Below are 15,933 nucleotides of genomic sequence, written 5' to 3' on the forward strand. Positions count from 1 at the left end.
CCGTTACAAGAGATGAATATATTTTCATTTTTACCTATTTTTTTGATTTTGTATGTTTTTCTTTACCTGTATTATTAATGAATTTTCTCATATAATTTTTCCTTTTTGTTTTATTTTCTTTACTCAATGTTTGTACATATAGAAATGAACAAAAATATTTTTTTTAGCAAAAGGATATGTTTTTATTGCGATATTCATTTCGTACAAATAAAAAATTTAGAACAGAATTTTAAATTTTCCGATATCAAAATGATAATATTCCTATGCATATTTTCTTAGCGTTACTTAAGCACAAAAACGTTGAAAACTCTTTTGTGTTATACGGAAAATTTTGAAATCACAAAAAATTTCATAAAAAGTTTTTAAATTTCCTTGTAATTTTCCAACAAGAATCGTATTATTTTTAAAAATTTTTGCATGCATTACCTACATATTGTATAAATAAGAGATTTACATAATATGTGTGTATGTCTGTATTCGAAAATGATATAGGTAAATAAATAAGGGCTATTAAATCCTTTATAACAGTTCTTTCCTTTTTAAAACTACGTTAAAATATACAAAAAATCAAACTTATGTTTTATTCGCGGTAATTCTATTATCGGGATGATAAAATTTAATGAATTTATATTTAAATAAGAAATAAAAATTTTAAATTTTGTTGAATGAAAAAAAAATATTGATCAAAATAAATTTAAAGCATCATAACGTTGGAGCACTAAAGAGGACATCAATTCGGTGGCACCATTGACCATAGAAAATATTTTTGAATGAGAATTCATTTTCTGGTAGTTGGGTGTTATTATTGACTCAAAACTGGATTTTGTAGTGACTTTGTGAATGTAACCACTGCACAGGAGTTCTATAATTATTTTTTTCTTGAGTAATTCTTCAATACGTTTGAAAAAATTATTTTTGGTGGATTTTAATTGTGATTGAATTTTTCTCGTATAACAACTAAATTTTTAGTTTTTAATTTACAATTTTCATTTCCCATTACAATTTTACATTCAAGAATCTTCAAACGTTTCATAAATTACCCCTAAAAATATGCAATTTTTTTTAAATTAGCATGTTCGCCTACATTTATTATATTTCGTTAAACGCTACTTTTTGGTAAATATTTAATTGAAATTTGCAATTGAGTTTTAATTGATTTTTGGAGGAAAACTTTTTTTCAATAATTAATTTGATTTTGTTTTTTTGTTATTTTCTACATTAACTTGAAACCAAAGTTTTAAATTGTCGAATCCAAATATTGCAAAGACATTGTATACATATTAAAATTTTGTAATTAATTCCAAATTAAAATTTTTTATTTTTTTTTTTGCTGTCATCTGAACACCTAATAATTGAAAACCATTTTCATTATCAAAATGTTTTTCTCTTTTATTACCAAAAAGTATTTCACTTCATTAAAAATTAGAAACAAATTTTGTCACACCTCAAATTCAGATTTAAGAACAACAAGTATGTTGCTATGCAAATTACAAAATATTTTTAGTTTTGTAATTATCATAAAGGACAATGTACTTGCAACTACTTACTCTACATGTAAGTATACTAACAAAATTCATTAATAATGAATTGAAATTCTCTGTATACAATGTATGTATCAAATTTGTGCCAATAATTTGAAAAAATAAAATAAAATTACAAAATAACAATTCAATTTTAATTGAAAATAGAAACCTAAATGAGTTACACAGACCAGATATAATTTCGTGGTTAATAATAATATACCGTTTTTAAATTTTCAATTAATCGGATTACAAAGTTATAGATAGTAATTCACAATGGTTACTATGTAAAAACCAATTATCCAGAAAAATAATATTGTTCAATATAATAACTATGTATGTATATTTAATAATTTTGTATTCATGGGATTCTCATCTAAAACTCGAATTGCATACTATTTTATTTATGTACAATATAATTTGCATAATATGTTTAATTTCTAATACAGGTTATTTAACTTTTAATTACAGATGGTTATTTTTCAACTTAATTGTACAGAATGTGCATTAATATAGGTGTAGGACAATTTTTTTTACGACAAAATTCTTTCATCTTAATCATGTTAATTAAATTTATTTAACCTTATTTAAATTAATTTCTAATCACAAGCAAAAACAGTCCGTAATCCAAAGAAGTGAGTAGAGTAGGGAAATAAATTATTTTAAGGAAGTAAATCAAGGACATCAAAAATTAAAACTATTGTGAATATTTTGTTCGTTCAAATTATGATGTTCTTATGTCATTGAAAATGGATTGCACTAACTGTAAGAAAAGAATAACCTGTAAAAATTATTAAAGTTACAATATTAAATTTTAAATAGAAATATAGTAACTATACCCGGTGAATGGAGTCCCTTACATTTTACAATAACTTTTATATTTGTCTGCGTTTTACTTAAATGTCTTTAAAAAAAAAATAATAAAATACACATGAGACCATTATATCAGACTATTTTACGATTGCATAGAGTTTTAGACACGCTATTGTTTTATTTGAAAACGTATATTGAAATTACAAACCTTACATATATTAAAACAAGATATTTTTCAGTTTCATTTCGGCAGTAAATACGAAACAAAATAAAATTAGCTTTCATTTTAAGTGAGAGGAAATCAAAATGAATGCATGCATATACGTAAATAAATAAAAAATGATAATAAAAATTCTAAATAAAATATAATATAACAGTATAAAAGTAATAATAGCAACTACTACTAATCTAAATTTATATTTGGATTTTTTACTTCTCTAAAACCATGAGAATTGAGGAGGAGCAGAGGACAAAAAAATTGTGGGCATAATTTTTTTTATTGCACCATATTATCGTACTGTTTGTTGTATTTTTATTTTTTTTCTGTCCATAATTTTTTCATTTACACAATATTGTTTAATAGCATCTTGCTATATTTTTCCATCTCTTTTCTGCTTTTACTCATAAAAACAACTCTCCTTTTTTGCTATTTATTGTCTTATTCATTCGCTCTATATATACATACAAGTGTATTCAATAAGGATTAACATTACTAAAGAAAACTTTAATGTCCTGTAATTAATTTTATTAGCGCTTTTTATAGTTTCGTTGTATTCTTGAGGAAAAAGAATGAGAAAAGAAAATATAAAATAAAATTATTACAATTTTCTATATACGTGTGTTTGTATATGTTTATAATAACAAATTCTGTGCATATTACATTTTAGACATATATTTATGTAAATATGTATGTGTATAATAAAGATCAAGAATATGGTTATAGCTTGTAAGTACCGTTACTTTTAGTGAACCTATAAACTGTAGAAAAATGTAATAGAAATGGTCAATATAATAATTGTCGGCGAAATGAGTATATAATAAAGATATAACTGTAAATGTTTTTTTTTTGTTTAATTTTTCCTAAGAATAACAGTTATAATACAGAAATTATTAAAAATTAAACGTTATCTCTTCATTAATATCTTTATGTTGTTATATTACATTTGTAAGACTATTGTTAAATAAAATAATAATATAAAGTTGTGATTATGTAATTGAATTTCAAATATGTGATTATGTGTATAGAAAACTTTTGTAATGGTATAAATATTTTTATATAAAAATGTAATAATAATATGTAGGTATATATTATATTATAATAACTGTACTATTAGAAAACTTCCAAATGGAATTCAACAAGTTTGGAATTGGAACTAATCAAGTGAAACAAACATGCCTGAAATAAGAGTAGTGATGGTTGGTATATAAGAGAATTGAAATTAGAAAAAATCACCGGAATGTTCAAATATTTGCAAAATGGAACCATTTTAAACTTCTATTGTACGTTTATCAAAAATTTGAAAATTTCTTTTGGGCGACTTATGAGTGAGTGAAAGGACACAAATTAAAACTAGTTTCATTTTCTACAAAACTTAGTTTTAAGCACTAACATATTTCAATAAAATTTTTTATATTTATTGAAAAGAAACGTACAAAAAAATCAAATTCGGGGCATTTTTATAAAAACTAAATTATGTAGGCCAATTATTGAATATACTTTGAAATAGGATTTCTCAATTTATTGGATTTTACTAAAATTATTTGGAACCAAAATTTCTTGCAAATTTCTATAAGTCAGGGTTTTTATATAGACTTTGAAATCATTATAATATGTGAACATTTGACAAATATATATATAAATGTTATAAATGAAACTAAATATAAAAGTTATGCTGGCAATTTTGGTGAAACGGAAATGGACAAGGTTATTGAACAATACCATCATGAACAAATTCCTTTTAAGTTAGCATTTAAAGCCTTAATTTAAAAAATAAAAGTGCAGTCAATTCAAAAGATTTTTTCAAATTTTAATAAAATTATATTGAGTATATTATTGTTGAAATATCATTGGGAAAAATTTTTCAAAAAAATGAATAAATTATAGGATTCGGAAAATTTTCAAAATTCTAAAAACCAAAATCAATGATAAATTTTTGTTCATAATTTTGAAAATAATTTTCAAAACAGAACTTAATTATGTATGAAACTCACAATTTCATTTTCAATAATAATTTCAATAAGATTTTCAAAGAATTTTCAATTACATTTTTACTTTAAACAAAAATCAAAATAAATTATTTTCAAAGAAAATTTATTTTGTACATACATTAAAGTCAATTTTCATTCTAAAATATTTTTAAGATTAATTTGAAATTTTTTAGAAATTCATTTGTGACTTTTATTGAACATGCTTCCAATTTTTGTCATATTCATTTAATTTTTTAAAAAATATTCCTTTTTAATTTTATTCCTTATCAAAAGTCATAAATTCTTTGAATATTCCCAATATAATCAAATAATTAAAGATAATAAGTAGTTCCTTATTTCAAACAAGGTTAATAAAAATGTAGTTTAAACAAAATGATTTTTTAGAGTTTTAACCCTTTATTGCAATTTATTTTGGTCCAAAATTAAACCTCTACTTCACAATCGCATTTCACAGGATAATAATATTTCAGTTCCATACATCATCATTATCCTTAATATCTTTTGTTTTTTCAGTTTCGCTTTTTACGAGTTAACAAAATTTGTAAGGTTTTCAAGGTTCATTATCCAAACAAAAAAAAAAAACAAAAACAAAATAAATTAATAAAAACAGTTCTGATCTTGAAAGTACATAATAAATACATAAGAAATAACAAAAATAAATTCACTACCTACGCGCACTTAAAATTCATTAGATGTATCTGCTTAAGTATCTTATATATAAATGTAAAGTACATAATAATATTTCTATAGAAAAATATAATGAGAAAATGGTAATAGGATAACGTCTTAAGTGGATTAAATGCATGTTAAAATATACACATATGTGACAATAAAAAGAAATCATTTAATGAAGACTTCATCAGAAGTGTAAAAAAAAAAAATTTAAATGATTATATTTTTTTTTACCTTCAAGAGTAATATACAATTTAAGTATATATGTAGTATTCTATAGCAGTATAACAGTTAAACAATGTACAACGTGAGGTAGGCTTTTAAAAATTTTTATCTCTATATAACATTTTATAAAATTTATATGTACATGTATGTGCAAATGTCTACATATTATACTTGTATAATGTACGAACAAGTAATTTTCATCTCAATTTTCATCTCTTGTATTCATGTTTTGTAACTTCATTTACATAATGATATATGCATATACATTAACGTTAAACGTTCTCATTTGTATACCGTTGTCTGGCTAAATGATTATAAAATGTGTGACAAAATTATTTTTTTTTTATTTTTGCTGTTTTTGGTTGTTTTTCTGCTGTGTGGGCAATGACACCTCAATATTATATTTTATGAGTACACACATATAAAAAATTTACATTTAGAATCTTCTTAATATTATAAAAACCAAAAGATAATAATAACGATGATGATAATGATGAATATTATAAAAATAATAATAAAATAATGATTATTCTAATATTAATGCATAAACATTTCGTTTTATAATAATAACATGAATGTGTGTATATCTATAAGGATTGTATATACCTAAAGATATACAGTGCATATAATATGATATAAAAATAAGAATAATAATGTCTTTTAAAAAATATTGTGTTATAAAACAGCAAATATTTAAATAAGTACCTAAGATTGTAGTAAAATTTGAAAGTGGCCAAAGATAATGAAAGAAATAGAGAAGAGTTATGGTCAAATCACGCGGCTGATTACAGTAACTCCGTTAATAAGTCAGAATAATTTTTTTTTAATACACCAACTCGCCAGATATTGGTGGTCAGACTTATCGATGTTGCTGGTATTTAACATTACTTCCTGTAACTAGTCAAACTATAACTAAACCTTAGTTTTGCTCTAACTTGTTCTTATGTTTAACCTTCTGCAAACTGGAGACGCGAAAGTGCTACCTAAGAACTTTATACTATATTGAGAGATCTTTATTTAGCTTCAAATGCGTCTTATGTTATTCATGGCACAATAATTCCTTATTTCATCACTTACTCCGGGGACAGCTAAATTCCTATATGAATGTCACTATTTTTCATCTTAAATTAAAACGAATTGGAGAGTACCGTTTGTTATATATTTGCTGAAATATTACCGATAGTGTAGTGTATATGTATAATATTATGTGTTCAAATTCTTCCTATTTAATAACATAATATTTTCATATTCATATAATGTTCCTTTTTTCACCATTAAAATAAGTTGTAATGTGAATACGAAAATGTTTTTTTTTTCTAAATAGTGCTTGGTTTTTTACCTGATTCCGTTATAATATTAAGAATATAAAATAAATGTAATTTTGTCTTCTTCTGCGACACAATGTCTTACACATAAAATTTTATAATAGGAAAAGTTTACGTTTTTGTTCTTTATATTTTTTTAGGATAATGTCAAAAAAAAAGGATCTAAATTAAATGTACGTGTGAATTTACTCAACAATTACAGGAAAAATATTTTTTCTTTTTCTCATTTTGCTGTTTTCTTCTTTTGCATTCATTAAGATAGACAGTAGGAAATTGAACTCTTCTATAATAAAGTAATTTTAAACTTGAAAATTTTCGTATTTTCTTTCTATTTTAAAATATTAGAAATGCAAGTGAATTTGTTTTATATTTTAATTTTGAATATAAAAGTCTTATTACAAAAAAAAACAAGTTATGTAATATGGTCTCATATACAGCAAGAGAAAATAAGGACACCTATCTCGCTTGCAAGTTTGTTGGACCTTTAACATCTTCCGAAATATTATTTATTTTTATGCTTACCTTTATGAAATATAATATAAACCGTTAATGAATGAATGAAATTTTTTAGTAATAGTGAGTTGTAGAGGTTTCATGTTATTTTCAAAAAATTTTTGGAACAGGAAAAGTTGTAAGAAATTTTATATTACAGATTGGTTTATGTATTAACAGGAATATGTAATTTAATGATATTAAGTTCGGAATTTTTTGTTAGCACAAAATATTTTATATACGTGCTTATATCATGTATAGTGCTGAAACTTAATTCTATATTTTATACTTTTTATATTTTTTAACCTTAAAAGTTGAGCTCTCGGGCTTACACAGAGCTTTAGGATCGAGCTTTATTATATGTTAATTATTTGATTTCCGCTTAAGTCTAGCAACTGTCGCTGATTTCTACATATTTTTAATTCTACGCCATTTTTTTTCGCCCTTCATACTTTGCTTCATAATTTTTGATTCTTTTCTTATGCTTGACGTTTTTTCGAGGTCTCCTTAATTTCAAGGTCAACAGTTTTCGAGGTCTCCTTAATTTTTATAAGGGCTGATATCTCACTACTAAAACTCTTAACTTGTAAACTTGCAAATACAGTTCTAATATTAGATTCTTTTCTTGTCCAGAAGATCATGCATTTTCTTCTTTTTTATAATTAGAATACGTGATGAAATATTGTTTAGCTAGTTGATTTGCAGCTTTAGCTAAGCTAATACAATTTAAGATGTTATCTACTCTTTCGAAATCTTGTTTAAATCTTATGTTATTACATTATTTCGTTTGAATTGGCCTGCGTTCTGGCTATTTGTTCTTAGTTGTGTTTTCTTTAAATTTCGTAATATTGCGGGTTGCGGGAACATTATTAAATGCTTTGTTTGCTTAAGGGCTCAGACAGCAATAATAATTGCCTTTTTAGTTTTGCAATAATTATTGCTTGATCGTAGAATAATCATCTACACATAACTAAACTATTACGTCACTTCAAATCGAATGCGTTAAATGAAAATTGCAACCAGTTTATGGAAAATAACAAACTGTTTGATTGCATAATTGCATGTGATCGTATAGTTGCACGTGTGCGCGCTTGAATATAAACCTATGGAATACAATAATAAGCAATCAAACAGTTGTACCAATTGATCCAACAGAGTCATAAGTACCAATTGAAATATTAATAATAAATATCAAACAATGAAATTGCTTTAGTTAAACCAAACCTAAAAAATAATTTCAACTATAATTTTATAAATTATTTATAAGTAAATTGAATAACAAAAAATTCGTCAAATGTAATTAAGTGGTCTTAAGCATTTTAAATACTGTTAGATTTCTATAATATTTTTTTGAAAGTTTGTGCAACCATGAACATTAAAATTATTATTTTATTTTAATAAATCAATAAATTATTTGAAATATAACAATTAAAATAAAATTTACTTTGACCTTTTTCGAAAAGAAATGATTACCAGAAAACTTAAAAATTTTTTTAATAAAAATCTTAAAGAAAATTGGCCAAATTAAAAAAAAAAATAAGAACAAATTTTCTTTTAAACAAAATTTCATTTTAATTGAAGAAGGTTATAATTTAAAAATATTTTAATAACCCTTTAAAATCAGTTTTATTTTTATTTTTTAATTTTGAATATTTTTTATTACTTTTAATTGATTAAAAAAAAAACTCATCTACCATTTTAATATTCTCGTGTCCTTTTCATTTTCCATTTGAAAATTGCCATCTAAATAACAGAATGCTTATAAAATTCAGACTTGTGTTCTTGTATGTATATTCATTAAAACACACATAATATGTATACAAAGCCTATAGTACGTTATAATTTATTTACACATTGTGGTGTTCTAATAATAATATGCATACATACGTGTATATGTATGAGCATTAGCTATATACCGGAAAAAAGTGTACCTAAAATGATAACGTAATTTGTATCCTTTCGTTTAATACCCTTTTTTTTTTATTATTTAATTCTCTTTAGGTTTCAAAAGTTCCTGTTAATCGTTTTGACTTGACCAAAATAATATAAGAAAAAAAAAAACCCAAAAAACCAAACACGAAAAAGGAACAAAAATATGACGCAATAATTTTTAGCATATCCTTAAATTACATAAAAGGATACAAGAAAAAAAAAATTAAAATAATATTATAAGGATAAATAACACAAACAAAATAGGAATGAAAAAAAAAAGAAAAAGCAAAAAAATAAGTTGGAAAATAAAGCCAGATGCTCACTTAAGGTATTTAGGGAATTGTTTATTTGACATCTGTCACTTTATAGCTTCAATCCATTACTTATGAAAATAAATACAATATTCTTTATTTTGTTTTTTTTTTTTTTTGTCTTTTACTTTTTTCAATTTTATTTTACTTTGAAAAATTAATTTATTTTTATTCACAATGTAACAAAACAAAAACAAACACATTCAAACTAAAAGATCAAGACCAAACATTTTTTAATGGAAACACACTGTCACACGAGACAAATAAATAAGGCATGAAGAGAAGAGCAAATTATTGTAATACAAATTTTTTTTTATAATATTAAAATTTCAAAAGTTTTTATAATAATTAAAGAAAAAACATAAAATTAAATTGAGCGTGCACAAAATTATTTTTAATACGTAATGATAAAAGATTTGAAATTAGTTTCTTTCCTTTAACATTTAAATGAAACCATTTCGAAACCTTACATATAATATGATTTTCAGCCATTTTTGTGTTTCACTAAAATTTGTTGGAAAACATAAAAAAATGTAATTTCTATTATAATTATTATAATAATATTGTATTTTTATTAAATATGCTTCAGATTTTTAATGCAAGCTTATGATATTGTGGTGATATAAAAATTATCATCTTAGAATTCTATGGTCCCTCGTCATAATAATATGAAAACAGAATATTCATTGATGAAAAGCCAAATATTTTGCAATATTTCACCAATAGATTTTTTTAAAGATATTTTAAACAACGGTTCATGATAGGCTGGGAAAATCCACGTTCATGAAAATTAATTTAAAGAAAGGATGAGAGTAAAATTTATAGAATTTCTTGATTTACATTCTTTTCTAAATTAAACCCATTTTTGTATCATAAAACCCAATGCTTCTTGGGAATATTGGAAATTTCCAATGAATTCCCCAAGTTCCGAATAAATTCTACCAAATTTATTAAATTTCGTATTTCAAGTAAAAACACAACTTTTTATATTTTTTATTTAAATTTTTTAAATGTTATACAGTAAACATTCAGTATCTACTTGCTTTATAACCTTTATGATTGTAATCTCATTAACATCGTCCTACACAATCAAAAGAATTCAAATTTAAATAAAATTTTTCAAAATTGTATTTCAATATCTATAAGTATGTTTAGAAACTTTAATATAAAACCAAATATAAACTTTCCTTAATTAAAGCTCGATTAACCAACCCGAGGGTTCAAGCACAAAAAAAAATCACTTCAAATTACGTGCATCATAAAACATTAACGCAAAAAAAGTAGAAGGAATAAAACTAAATATACGAGTATTTATGTGTGTGCGAGTGTATAGCATATTAGAAAACAAAGAATAAATGTTTAAATATCTATCTAGTTGATTAAATATGCAGGTAGGCAATAAAAATAAAGAATAAAATAAAATTTATTATAATTCTGTGATACCAGGCGCGCGTATACCCCATAACCGCAAAAAAAAACATAATTCAAAACTGCTGTTTGCTTATATGTTTATATTGAATAACGAAATAAAAAAGATCATAGATACACGCACACACTTTTGTTATTGTGTTTATAAATTACAAATAAATAAGGAAGAAACAAAAAATAATATTTATATGCTATTTTATACCGTTATTATTATATAATTAATTAATCAAAAATTAGACAAAATAAGTGAGCTCTTCTTAGCACATTTCCAAAAAAAAAAAAATGAAAAAAAGAAATAAAAGTTTTTGTTAATAAACACACGACCAGACGGACGAAAAGCCGAATGAATGAGTGGAGTGACAGAGTAAAACTAAGAAGCACCAATTTTTCCAATATTTACCAACCGCATTGCAAGACCGACCGTGATAGAGAAGCGTAAATAAAGCACTTTTAAAGAAATGTCTGTCGGTATATCGGTTTGCATGTTAGTCAGCCTGTCCAGATCAAATTCGACAGAATTTTGATGAAACTTTGTATTTAAGTTCACTTTGAGAATGAGACAATTTGATCAACTTTTGGGATAACAGGCTCCAAGAACTGGACTTTTTTAAGAACCGATTTTATATTTTTACATATAAAAAAAAATAAGCAACTTGAAATTTAATATTTATTTCCGGGGTTATTATAAAATTAATATTCGAGGTGCTAAAACAATAAACCTAAATTTTTTTTGAAAGATGAGGTCTCGGAAAACGACAAGATGCCGATTTTAGATTTTTTGCCATATGTACGGAAGTAACTGATGGAATCTCTTGAAATTTCTTAAATATTTGAGTCCTGGTTGCTATCGAAACTAACTGATGATTTTTTCAGGGTATTTGAATTGCACAAAACGAAATTCTACTGAGAGCCAAATTTATATATTTTTAGGTACGTTAACTAAAAGCTCACTAGTATTTTTAAAATTGGAAAAAAGAGTTCGAAAAGCATTTTTTACCTACGCTAAACTAGACAGTACACTTGCCATTGGTTATGTGCTGATCACGTTAGAATATTTTCTTTTTGAAAGAGTATTAAAATGAAAATGGCAAAATTAGCAAATGCTTCAACAAGAATTTTTTTATTTTAGGTTTAAATTTATTTACCCCCGCTATGTCATCGTACAAAAATATTTAAATTGGCTCAATTTGTGTAAATAACCCTTGTGGGAATGCTGCTGTTTACAGTTTTATGTGTTTAATTACTAAAATAGTAAAACAATGCCTAATATCTAGTTACTTTATCATCAAGAAGTGTTTGTTATCAGAAAACTTCAAGTATTCAAAGCTTTTCTCCAAGTATTTTTGATATTAAATTAAGTAAGCAGAATAACTATGGAATATACGCACAAATCTTGTCCCTCAAATCACATTTTTAAGGGAAATTTTAAAATTGCATTCAAATACAAAATAAATAAAATTATATAAAAATTCAAAATGGACAATTTTAAAAATTATTATATTTGCAGTAAAATTAAAGAAAAAAGGAGAAGCAAAACAACAAAAGAAAAAATTCTTTTCAATTTTTTTTTTATTTTTGATTTTTTTTTTTATTTTGTTTTATTAAATTTAATTTTATCTCAACTGACACACAGAAAAAAGAACAGTAAAAGTGTGGTACAATGAAAATCTGTATAATCTGCATATGTCCTTTATACATTAAGTTTTTCGATTATTTTTTTGCTTGTTTTTGTTCAAATTATATTATTAAATTGGGTTCTGCTTCAGGTGATCATTTTTTTTCTCTGATATCTACCTATAATTGCAACAATATACACACATATAAATGTAGGAAATGATATAGTACCTTATAATACTTTGAATACTTGCTATATGGGAACAAACTTTTTTTTATAAAATTATACAACTGTAATCCCCACAACACATTCATATATATGATGTCTTGTATAAGAAAAAATAAAAATAACAAAATTAATAGAAAACTTTATTATTTTAATACCACTCCTTTGCATTCCTCTGCTATTCTACACCAACTTTTATTTAAACATTAAAATACAGGATATATTACTATGTACTGTGTATGTGAAGTACATAAAAAAGAGAATTTCAGTTTTTAAGTCAGTGTTATACGAGTAATATACTTAAAATAAAAGTAACATTAGATTTGGTTGCGTGATGGCTAAAAGTTATATTTGACTTTAAGTAACCCACGAGACTAAAAGTGTTCTACATTTAAAAATTTTTTTTTTCATTTTTATATTTACATTGTATATTGAAATATTTATCTACATATATAGTTATATAAATATATATATATATATATATATATATAATATTATGTATATAATAATAAGTATAAAGGACCCTTAATGAAAATGCATCTTCGTTTGTTTTTTCTATTGCAACCCACGTATTTGTATTTGTTCTCAATGGAAAAGGATAAATAAATTTTGTATATAGGTATAAGTAATGTATAATGTGTTTTTAAATTTGTATATACGGAGAAATTTTATAAATGAAAATGAATGAATGAATGAAATTCATTTAAAATTGTTTTATGTACCATACTTAAGTGTAGGAATAGGTTTAATGGATAAATATTCTTTAAAAATAAATAATTGAATGCTTAAAATTTTATGTAATATACGAAATTGTATATTTAAAGATTCCGTACCTGTATTTTTCCTACATACGAGTATTAAAGGAAAAATCTTTCATAAATTGTACCATATTATGTAAAAAATTTAAGGGAAAAATGATCGATAGGATGAATTTTTATTATCCATCATAATATTAGGTCCGGTAGGATAAGTAAAAATTTATTTAATTAGAAAAATCAACACATTTTTTTATTGTTAATCAATTTTGCGCTCATTATTGAGCTTTACGTTCATTGAGATCAAAATCAACAAAGTTCCATTTAATGCCCCGAAAAATGTTCCGTTTGAATTTTGTATGAAATGATGGGAAATTTCATCAATTTCACTAGATACTTATTATTTTCAATTTTAAAATTCGGTCGACACTTTAGTGAAAAATTTTCTCAGAATATTTATGTTTAAGGTTCTCGCTAGATTCTTTTAAAAGCAGAGTTTAACTATACTTTTCGTAAAAAACAGAAAATACCGTTAGTCATTTTAGTTCTCTTTAACTAGATTTTCAATCTATTGCATAAATACATAACATGTAATTATTTTGGCATTACATAATAAAGCCGGAGACAAAAACCATTTACGAAAAGCATCTTCTTTTGAAATTTTATACCTATTTGATGAGATAATTTACCCTTACTTGTGTAAAATGATTTTCAAACGGGAATTTAATGTAAAATAAAAAATTAAAATTCTTTTGAAAAAGTTGTGTAAGGCGAAGTCTATGTAATATTAAAATTTTAAAAAATTTTATTTTTACTTGCAAATTATTGAACAAACTTATTTACCACCGATACTTAACGAAGGAAAGCTATTGAATTACCACTCAATGTCCACCGTTTTTCTGTTGTAATATACTCAAAAATACATTTTTAACAATCATACGAGTAACAATACCTCAATGATTTTGTCAATAGAATTATAATGTATGTATATTTTAAAATGTTATAATAATAATAATCACATAACATGTCTGTATGTATTAATTATAATTAATAATTTTTTTTTTTTAAATATCGGTGGGTACCTAAATAACGTGTCAAGTCTTTGTTACCCTGCATATTTGTAAAAATATCAGAAAAGCATTCATATTACATTGTAAATGCATTATTTTGTAAAATAATAAAATATTTAAATATTCATTGTTATTCTCAATTCATTCATACATATTATTGTATTAGGCCCCCCCGGCTCGAATAAATGAAAATATGTTTAAATGAAAATATTGTTTTGAAATCAGAAACAAAAAGTAAAATTTAAAAATTTAAATTTTTCATTCATATAATGAGGAAAATTTTCCGAAATTCTATTCATACACATTTTCCCAGTTTATGTTTTTTTTCCCTGTTCTTTTTTTTTTATTAATGTATTAATTAAAGTTTGCTTTATTACGCATTAATTATTTTATAATGTTGTAATAATAATATAATGGCAGTAACAGTAATTTCTAGGAACTATAACACAACACACTTACTAACAAGCAACAAAAAGAAAAGCAAAAAATTTTAATGTTTTTCATTCAAAAATATTTTAAATTTTGACAAGGTTTTGTTTTCATTTTTGCTCTAATTTGTATGCCATTCTATACTTTAATGTGCCCCCTATTTCTAGCTCTTGTTCCTTTTATAGAAGTTTTTTTTTTATATATGAATAAAAGTAAAAATGTATATTACTTCGGTACAAAAATTTAAATGTACCTACATCTGAAATTCTATTTGAAAATCATGTATATAATTATGTAAGTACCCAAGTACACATTACTATGTAATTTTCACGACATGTTGTAGCTTGGCATAAATTGGATATTTGATAATAATTCTGATTTTAAACGATTATGTTAATAACTACTGATCGCTAGAATACGTACCTGTACAAATTCATGCAAGGAAAATTATTGGAAATATGAAAACAAAAAGCAATGTAAAAAGCACCACAATCACACAAAAAGTTAGTAAATGTGAGAAGTATCCCAGAACAAATTACTTCTCTTGTACGGAACTGGTTTATATTGAAAAATTGCCCTGAAAAAAAGTTCGTTTTCAAGAATAAATGCTTAATATACAGGAAATTTGAGTTAGAAAAAATCAGCGACTCGGTTCGTTGGAGTTAATCGTATAAGGACTCATAAATAATCAAACTAATAAAAAAAACGGAATTGATCGGTCATAAATCAGAAAATAAGATTCAGCACAGATCATAACGATATAAAATAATCATAACTTTCGTATAAAACGAAAGTTGACGGGGGAAAAAGGGACTAAACTTGAGTGATATACTTACTTACTTTTGTGTTCAATAGATTTCTAATGCAAGATTTATACATGGCTATAATTTAGGCTATGCATAATAGGAAAATT

At 24.2% G+C, this 15,933-nt stretch overlaps 1 protein-coding gene across 1 annotated transcript in view; it reads left to right on the forward strand.

The window, feature by feature from the left end:
• The window catches only part of LOC129608793 (cytotoxic granule associated RNA binding protein TIA1), a 131,144-nt gene that overhangs the window by 96,454 nt on the left and 18,757 nt on the right, over nt 1-15,933 (forward strand). The gene's annotated exons all lie outside the window — the stretch shown is intronic.

The sequence above is a fragment of the Condylostylus longicornis genome, unplaced genomic scaffold (genome assembly GCF_029603195.1).
Source record: "Condylostylus longicornis isolate FDR11 unplaced genomic scaffold, ASM2960319v2 ptg000036l, whole genome shotgun sequence".
NCBI lineage: Eukaryota > Metazoa > Arthropoda > Insecta > Diptera > Dolichopodidae > Condylostylus > Condylostylus longicornis.